Genomic DNA, 8,814 nt, shown 5'->3' with positions numbered 1-8,814 from the left:
TGGGAACCAAGACTTCAACAAGGAACCTCTGGGGGACATTCCAGATCCGAACTGTAATGCTACCCTTTTCTCCTTCTGTTCTGGCCAAGGGATTTTGTGCCCCATTCGTCCAAGGGAAGAAAGGACCAGGGTGGGGAGGGGGTGATATGACTTTCAACCCCTGAAGAGTCACATGACTCCAAACCTTAGGAGGACATGGAGCTGATATCCAGCCCTTTTCACCTGGGTCCTTCCCTCAAAATGTAACTTTATTAAGTAAGCTGTGCAGGTTTAAGCTATTTGCTTTTCTTATTAAGTGCATTTTTCTCAGTGCCACATTCATTTGTTTTAAATGGTTCATGTCGTCTCTGAATCTCAGAGTCAATAGCCCCCTTCTCTTGGACTGATGTGTGTTCTCTTGCAATAAAAGTGGAGTCTGAATGCTGATCAACACCCCCCTGATCTAAAAAAGGCCGTTTGTGCAGGATTCCTGAGAGTGGCCCCAACCAACCTTTGCCACTCTTGGCTCATCTTCCTTATCTTCCCAGGTAATGATAGAGAAGATGGGATGACAGTGAAAACGGACTTGAGTGTTTAGAGGAAGGGCAGTATCAAGGCTCAGTATCCTGAGCCAAGCGTTCATGGTGCTTCCATTGTCTCCTGAAACTTGGGAAACACTGAACTTTTTGACTAACACTTGCCTGGGACAGTCTACAACTGGGCTTGGGGGTGTTCTGTCCTTTAGGGGTCATTTTTATTGTTACTTCTGGGAGGACATCTCTAAACACCCACAATGTCCAGAACAGGCCCCACCACAGAGCTATTGGGTCCACGAGACCAATAGTGCAAAGGAGAGAGGGCCAGGCCTCTACCCAAAGGACAGGTGCAGTGTGCAGGGTCCCTAAGACAGAGCATGAAGAAGGCTGGAGCTGGATGGAGGAGGAAGGACACCTGTGAGCTGTTAGCCACAGTGAGGTGGGAGTAGCCGGGCTTGGTCATTTTGAAGGAGACTCTGTTCAGAGGGTCTGTGCAGTGAGGGTGAGGGGCCTCCAGAGGACCCACAGAACACCATGAGGAAGAGCCAGCCCTGGGTGCCTGGCATGTCCCACAGGACATGGCCACACACCAGTCTCCTAAGGCCCCTCTGCTCAGCCCTCTGCTTCCTGCCCTTGCCCCACTGAGGTGTGAGAATGGGGAGGAGGGATGGGAAGGGGAGAAATGGTGAGCAAGGCCACTTCCGCTGCCTTTCCCCGTGGGTGAGTGAGCCTCGGTCACAGCCCAGCTGTGGTGGATGGCCAGGCTTTAAGTCAGAAGAGACTGAATCCACATTTAGATTTCTGGGCTTGATCATTTCTGAAAATGTCTGGTAATGTCTGAAAATGGCTGGAGAAGCTTTAGTCTGGGGAATTTCGTCTGGGGGATGGGAAGAAGATCGGGCAGAGCTGGGCTGAAAAGGCATCGGAAAGAAAGAATTGGGTTGTGCTTTGCCAGCACCCTGCCCAGGGCAGCCCACTGATAAACTGAGGCTATGCTACCCTCAAAAAAACTCAAAGAGGAGACCGTGACCCCCTCTCACCAACGAGGAGCTGACAATGGACAAGACATTTAATCAGCTCACGGTCACAGCTGAGTGTTGGTGGCCAGATCTGAACCCCTGCACACTGCGGCCAGAGACAGAGCTCCCGTGCTCGATGCCCCCATCTTCCAACTGGCACGAATCACTGGCAAATGGACATCGGGGTACCTGAGAGAATTCCTCTCTCTTTCATATCTCCTCTCTTTTCAAGTTTCCGAATATTTTTTTTAAATTTTTTATTGTTGGTTGTTCAAAACATTACAAATTTCTTGATATATCATATTTCACACTTTGATTCAAGTGGGTTATGAACTCCCATTTTTACCCCATATACAGATTGCAGAATTACATCAGTTACACATCCATTGATTTACATATTGCCATACTAGTGTCTGTTGTGTTCTGCTGCCTTTCCCATCCTCTACTATCCCCCCTCCCCTCCCCTCCCCTCTTCTCTCTCTACCCCCTCTACTGTCATTCATTTCTCCCCCTTGTATTATTTTTCCCTTTCCCCTCACTTCCACTTGTATGTACTTTTGAATAACCCTGAGGGTCTCCTTCCATTTCCATGCAATTTCCCTTCTCTCTCCCTTTCCCTCCCACCTCTCATCCCTGTTTAATAAGTTTCTGAATATTTGTTTCATCTTGGCAGCTCTTTTCTTATCATCCAGAATAATCTCGGTGTCAGAGGGTCCACCAGCCACGGGCTTAGTCAGGGCACTTGCCTCCTCTCACAGCAACTGTAGAGTCAGGGGCTAATTCCCCTGCAGGGAAAGGGCAGGAACCCAGGTCAAAGTTGTGACTGTCCGGGTACTGGGGACCCCATGGCTTGATGGCAGCAGGGCCCAGGACGTTACTGCCTGTGCGGTCTTCTGATGGGCCAGCGTGTAGCTCAGTAAGTTCTGCACCTCCCTGTTCTGGTCCATAGGGACAGCCAAAGGCAGCCTGCTCCACGCCACCCCTTCACGTCACGAGGAAATGTCAAACTTCACAGAGTGCTGTCCTGAGTGCTTGAAATTGGGAGGGTGAGCACCTGTGAAAGGACAGGAGCCCAGTGCCACCTCCCAGCCTGCTGCAGCCGCTTGTTGTGGTAGAGCCTCCTGGGAGAGGAGGGCAGATGCTGGCCTGGCTGCTTGCAGCACAGCCCTGGACTCTGAACGCAGGCCTGGTTGAGGGGAGCGTCCCTTCCACCCAGTGCTCCTCCAGGGTCCCCCTGCCCACAGGAGGCCTTGGAGACCTGGTTGGTGAGCCGCGTTTCAGCAGCAAGAGTCCAGGCATTTGAGTCCTAGGTCTCTGATTCATTTGACATCTCAAATGACTGTGGGATTTAGCATAAATGCTACCTCAGGTCCTCAGGGACGTAAAAACAGAAACTTCGTTTTCCTTTCTCTTTTAAAATAAGTGAACTGATTGTCTCTTAAGGACAAGCTGGAAAGAAAAGTTCTCAAGAAAACATTTTGAGGGGAGTTTTCTGGAGTCGGCTGATGAATGGAGAGCGAGATGGAACAGCACAGAGACCTCCCGGCCACGGCCTGCTGTTTCTTCCCTGAAAGTCGGAAAGGAAGGCTCTGGACTCCAGCCCACGCGCACTGGGTCAGGGCCTCCCAAAGTGAAAGCTCTGCTCCTCTGAATTTTAATTTCAGTACATTTATTTGAACCATTTTTGAATGAAAATTTAGAAAAACAAATATACCTTCGCTTTCTTTATGGCTCACCTCTTGTTCTCATTCATTATTCCACTGTGATGATCTCCAAGGTCTTTTCAGATGTCTCCAACTGACTTTCCCTGTACAAAGTTTTAGCTTTCTAGGTCAGGTGCATTTTAGCATTTTCCAGTTTTGTCCTGCCACGTAGGGTTAGGGCGAATTTCCCTTCTCAAGGTCATAGAGACCCTGGTGGCAGCCATCACTTCCCTCTAGCTACCCTCGCTAGCTGGGAAGTTAGGCATTCACTTGTTGGAATCGTTTGTAAAGTAAAAGTTAATTGGCTGAGAAAGTAACAAATAGGCTTTCTCAAGGTATAACATTCCTCAGGTTCAACACAATGATTTTTTTTTTTTAATTTAACATCATCTTTGGCAGCTCAGATTTTCCTTTCTTCTGGATTCTCAACTGGATTTTGAAAAGATGAGTCTACATATAGCTGAATTTTGGATAGGTGAATCATTGCTAAAGCACATCAAATGTTGATGATCTCAAAACTGCATTTGAATAACTTTCCTCACAAGCTCTAAGTTCTTCTTTTAAGCTGTTTAATTAATGACCAATCAGTGATGCTTGAATTACCTTGCTGCAAGGAAAGTGAAGATTTAAAAGAGAGACAATAGTTGGTTTCTTTCTTCAAAACTTTATACTTGAGGAAGGAAGTTACATTAAAGATGACATTTAATAACATTTCAATCTCCAACATTAACCCCACGTTCATGTCAATCAAAATATCAAAAATCCCCAACGGCAGTGTGAGATGGCACCTCCTTTCACAGAGCACCTGAAGCACCTGGATGTTTTCACAGACATTAATTTTACCCGGTCCCCCAAGAATGCTGTCACATATTGTAGATTCAGAAACCCCAGGCAGGAGTTGGGAAATCGAGGCTCTTGCTGACAACATCCGTGAGTCATTGTCTCTGCACAACACACAGTGCTCTCTCTGTAATTTTTCTTCTAAAAATTTCAAAAGTCTAATACATGCAGTAAAGTACACGTGCGTGCACAGCTGAGTGAGGTTTTCAAACTGAACACACCCACGTGACCAGCACCCAGATCAGAGCCTCTGAAACTCCTCCAGGCGGGCTCCTGTCACTCTCCTTGCCACCCTCCTCCAAAGGGAGCCAGTGTCTTCTAACTCTCTCTCTCTCTCTCTCTCTCATCTGTTTTTGTATTTCATATCAGTGGTACCCTACAGTATGTTCTCTTTTCTATGTGGCTGTGAAAATGTCATCCATGTCCTTGCATGTGGCTGTAGGTCATCTCACCTTTTATTTTGTACCCTGTTGTATGAATTGTGAATTCATCTCAACACAACATTTATCCATTCTATTCTTGATGGGCATTTAGGTGTTTCTAGTTTTGGGCAACTACAAGGAGTACTATTATTTGAACATTCTAGTGTTCATAACAAATTATTTTGGTGGAATAGGTTCACAATCCTGACACACACACATATGTACACATGTATATACTTGGGGATGGGATTTCTGTGTCAGAAACTGTGTCACTGTCCCAGTAGTTAGTGTCAAATGGTCTTGTAAAGCAGTTCTTACTGGTGCCTCTCTCTGACTTTCATGACTCTTTCTAATTATGAGTCATCATCACTCATTCCTGGTCAGTCTTATGAGCTGGGAACTTGGCTGAGCATGACCTACATTAGAATTTGACTTCCACAGCAGCCCTATCTGCACCTGTTTGAGGTCTAAAGGGGACTGAAGTTCAGAAACATGATAGAAAATCACGCAGAGTCCACATGGCTAGCGAGTTTTATGCTTAAGATTCCATCCCTAGCTCTCTCGCCCCCTCAGCCATCCATACCTTTGATCATTATGCTTTGATTACATTAAAAAACTTTTACTTGGTGAATTAAACGATTTACCTTCAAAGGCAGAGTTTCTTTTATTATGTTAGAAGAATGTGGATAAAAATAAAACATACTTAACTATTTACATCGTAATAGTAAACCTTCCAGAAGTGTTTATTTTTCAAATATTTCTGGCTAAATGTAACAGTGAAAAATGTTTCAAAGGTTCCTTTTTCCCTCAGGGGTACTGTTCAGTCCACTGTGTGCCATTTGTGATTTACAGTGGATTAAAGCCTTCTCTCTTCTGGTTTTGGCTCTTGGACTGGAAACCACTTCTACAACATTCTTACCCTAGCCCCACCCCACTGTCAAGGAGGATTTAGGACGCGGGCGTTTCCCATTCAGTGGCTTTTGTCTCTGTCACCCTCCTCTTCCCTGACCATAACAGCTGCTTGGATTTGTGAGAGCCTTTCAAGTGAGGAGGGGAAAGCCTTTCATCCACACGGAAAGAAGGGCTATTCCTGCCCAAGCCTGCAACAGAACAAGCAAATGGCGCCCCTTCTCCACTAGAGAGGGGAAGGACATGGCCATGTCCCTGGACTGCCTCCCGGAGTCTCCCCAGGCCCCTGTCTCTGAGAGGGCTCTCCCTGTGTCCACCACAGGCTCCTTTGTACCTGCCACATCTCCTTGTCTAGACTCTAACAAACAGTAAATATCAAGGCATATTTTTGAAGGATGGAAAACAGGGTTTGACTGGGTGGGTCATCCATGTATTAGGTTGTCTTGGTCATCCCCTCGGCCGGACAAGGGCTTCTTCTTCAAGATGCAAAGGAGAGTCTTCAGTGTTCCTGAAAAGCCTGAGAGGAGGGGATGAGAACCATACGAGTCCATGGTAGAGAAACCTTGAAAAGTTCGTGTTGAACAACGCTAAACATGGTCTGCAATCCATTTTTAGGCTTTTGGGAAGGCAATCTGTTTTCTGAATCTCTGAGAGAGGGTGCAGTGCTTGCTTCTTAAATTGCTATGACCTCTGAACCTGCTGGTCACACCCCGTCTGGGAGGACTCCTGTTTAAAGTATTGAGTTTTGGGGAGAGTCCACTTAACTGGGAAATTGACCTGCAGAGAAAAACCCAGATTTGTCCTGTGACGGAGGCAGGAAGCCTTGGATTCCAACATCCACCACCCCCCCCCACTTTATCTGGGGCTCAGGCTGTACCTGCAACTGAGGGAGGGGCCTTTTCCTTAGGGATTTCTGGGACTCCTCTTGACACCAACAGTCCAAAGACAACTCAAATCTTCCATTCATGTGGGTGGAACCCACCACCACCCCTATCCCCGAAACCATGGTCAAGGGTCTGATGCTCCTCTTTGACACTAGGAACCACGGTGGCTTCCCCAAGGTAAGCAGGTGTGATTGCTGTGGAGTCCTCCCCTTCCCACTGGCAGGTGGTTGGGGACATCTGAGACAAAGACTCAGTGTGCCAATTCCAGGGCCTCCCGTTAGTGCTGAAACGACTCTTCTTCCAGCCGTCCCAGAAAGGTCATCGAGGGAGGTCAGAAGTCATAAGGCAGAACAGCCAGCTTTCCCCCCATACCACGTAGTTGCTTTCCTAATTATAAAAAACAGAACTGCGTCTTTCCCTGCAGGCTAGCCAGGCTGTTCTCTTCATCTGGGCTTTCCCCTGACCCGTGCACTGCTGCCTACAGTTGTGCAGGTGGATCCTTGCACAAGGGTCTCCTTGGAGGAGGGTGAGAGAGGCTGAAGTCAAGCTCCTCCTTGACTGGCATAGCAGTGCACCTGGGTGTGGGCTGGGTCTGTCTGAGGAGTGGGTCATCTCTTTTAAATTCCCAGAAAGTGCCGTGTAAGCCAGCAATGGCACGTTCAGTCCTCGGTAACATTTGCACGAGAAATGAAACCAGAGTCACTCATCAATATAGTATTATTACCATGGCTGATATCGACATCATCAATTCCATGTCTTGCCTTGCTAACATAACGATCCTATGTAAAATTAGGCCAATTAGAAGTGGGTAGATTGGAGGAGGAAATCAGCTCAGGACACAGGTCATGCTTAGGAGGATGTGCCTCCCCTGGGGAGAGAACTAGTGGGGAGCACTGGGATGGGTACCTATAAAGGCAGGAATATGGCAAGGAGCATCCTGCTCACTGTGATGCAAGTTGAGACCATCTTAACTCCTTAGTTTTCATTCTTGCCTCCACATCAGTAAATATGTGGTTCCCAAAAGGGGTCATTACCATCTCTAATTCCCTCATTCTTAGGGAGGGCATTGGCACAAAGGAAGTTTTATGCCTAAGAACCAAAGCTTGGGTATTGGGAGAGATGGGCACTCATGCACAGGCCTTTGTTAAGAGCCAGTGGTGATTGCTACAGTTGGTCAGCCATCGAAGGCCGGCTACGGGAATCAGGTGAGCTCTTTTCCCTGCTCCTAATTCTTCTTCTTTGCTGACCTAGGGGAAAGCAGGAACTGGATGGGCAGGGTAATTAGGTCAGTGGCTTCCCATGGAGAGAACAGGTTTGTCCATCCTTGGGTAGGCATCATTGCAAAACTGCTGACACCAGAGTCATCTTGAGTGTCACCAAAATTTATCTCAGTGGGAACATCAGCAGAGAATGAGACTTACACTTCCGTATTCAATAATTTCTTCCCTTAATAAAATCATATTGAGTATCCCATAGGCCGCTGTCTGACAGCTAACCATGAAACTACCTAACAGACCATCATTTGCTAGCTTCGTCTTGTCCACAAGCTTATCCGGGAAGTTCTCACCAATCCGATCATTCATTTACTCACTGACCCACTGGATACTGACTGATTGTGTTGGACACTGGCCAAATGTGCAGATGAGAGACAGGAAGAAGACACAGAAGTCAAGTTATGTAACAAAGATGAGCAAATGTCAGAGCCTGATGGGGGTCTTGGAGGTGCACAGAGAAGGGAAGGAGGACCCTGGGCTCCGTGTGAGGGAGCCTCCAGGAGCTGAGCTGAGTTGGAGAGCACTAGTCGGTGAAGAAACCAAGGAAGGGAGCAGCAATCACAGGGCCGAGGAGCTGCAGGTGGGGCTGGCTCTTGGGTGCCAGCTGGGAAGGACTCCTGGGAAGGGGAGCTGGAGGGAGGGTGCGTGAAGGAGGCTGAGGGTACTGTGCCCTCCCAGCATCCCTGGGAGAGGAACAGGCTTTGCTTTTCCTTTGTAATTTCCAGTTCGTCATGGATCAATATTTACATGAAACAAAACAGAAATAAGTTGCTAAGAATAAAAAATAAAAAACGAAGACACTTAAAATAGAAGCCCCAGATCTTTATGATTAGATTTGCCATAGATAAGATTACTCTGTGGGTTGCCCTGAGGTTTCTGCACATGCCCTTTCCATTTCTATCTTGTCTCAAGACAGCTGAGTTGCAGGATCCACAGACCAACCCTGAGGGAAACTCTCTTTGAATCTCTAAACTACAGGGAGGTGAAGGAGCGCTTCAGTTTGCATTTTGAAAGGTGTCCTTGCTGCTGGCTGGTGGTGGGCAAGAAAGAAGGCAGTTGACAGGAGCCCAGGAGAAAATAGGATGGCCTGAGCCGCTGGGTGGAGACAGACAGCAGGGCACAGAACACACACCTCTAGAGAGCTGTTCACCTAATGTAAATCCAAAGGCTGCAGCAAGTTCTTTAGTGTGGATTACAGGTGAGGCCCTATAGGAGGCAGTGCGACCCTCGTTAGACTTCAGGCTTCTG

The sequence above is a fragment of the Marmota marmota genome, unplaced genomic scaffold (assembly GCF_001458135.2).
Source record: "Marmota marmota marmota unplaced genomic scaffold, marMar, whole genome shotgun sequence".
Taxonomy (NCBI): Eukaryota; Metazoa; Chordata; class Mammalia; order Rodentia; family Sciuridae; genus Marmota; species Marmota marmota.
Note: the sequence above shows the minus strand (reverse complement) of the source record.